At 47.7% G+C, this 1,060-nt stretch overlaps 1 protein-coding gene across 1 annotated transcript in view; it reads right to left on the minus strand.

Moving 5' to 3' along the window:
• Window positions 1-1,060, minus strand: part of ASPH (aspartate beta-hydroxylase) — a 210,243-nt gene that overhangs the window by 62,059 nt on the left and 147,124 nt on the right. The gene's annotated exons all lie outside the window — the stretch shown is intronic.

Below are 1,060 nucleotides of genomic sequence, written 5' to 3' on the forward strand. Positions count from 1 at the left end.
GTGGGACACAGTTGGATCACGGATACATGTTGAAGGTCAGAGCCAACAGATGTGCAGATGGTCTGAATGCGACAGAAAGGGAGGGAGAGAAGTCAAGGATGAACTCAAGGGTGCTGGCTGGATTACCAGATGGAACTGCCGTCTTCTGGAAATGGGAGGAAAGGGCACAGACAGGTTTGTAGGCATTTGGAATCAGCAATTCTGTTTTGGACCTATTGAACTCTACACCGAGTAGGCACCCAAATGGAGATGCTGGATAGAAAGGTACATATATGAGTCTGGGGTTCAGGAGAAAGGTCAGAAAGACAGGAAAGGCCTGCAAAAAACACAGAAAATAACAACAAAAAAGTGACAAGTGACAAAAGGTATCAAGAGGGAGAGATCATTCATGCTAGAAGTGGCCATCAGGTTGGGCATCTTGGTCGTGACGCTGGATTGGGCCAGGTGACACCTCTGATGACCCTGGTAAGAGCATTTTCATGGGACCCCTAACAGAATGGAGCAGGATCAGAAGAGACCAGGAGGGAAGGAGGTGCACACAGCTTTTAAAGGGAAGCAGAGAAGTGGGCCAGGCCGTGGAGAGGAATGTGGGGACCAAGGAGAGGTGTTTTTTTTTTGGTTTTTAAACAAATGGCAAATATCACAGCATGCTTCTAAGCTGACACCAAAGAGTTGGTAGAGAGGGAAAATGTGATGATGCAGGAAACACAAAAATCAGGATGATGTCCCTCAGCAGGTGGGAGAGGTTGGGGAAGGGGACCGGCTCATCCATGGGAACAGGAGGGAGGCAGAACATTCGGCAGCGGGGGAAGGGAGGCTGTTAGTGCCGTAGTGTGATCGCGCGGAAGTTTGCTCTGGATCCCGCCATTTTCCCAGTGATATAAGCAAGATTCTTCGCCGGAGACTGAGAATGGGGAGTGAAATACGAGAGAGAAAGAAGAGAATGTGGAAAATGGTAGCTAAAATCCCCTCCGATTTAGTACACTGTAATTTGAAGACTGCCATTTGAGGAAAAATGATACCAGTTAGAGGCTAAAAGTAGCCTATGAAGTGTTTTATC

The sequence above is a fragment of the Suricata suricatta genome, chromosome 15, assembly GCF_006229205.1.
Source record: "Suricata suricatta isolate VVHF042 chromosome 15, meerkat_22Aug2017_6uvM2_HiC, whole genome shotgun sequence".
NCBI classification, from domain to species: Eukaryota; Metazoa; Chordata; class Mammalia; order Carnivora; family Herpestidae; genus Suricata; species Suricata suricatta.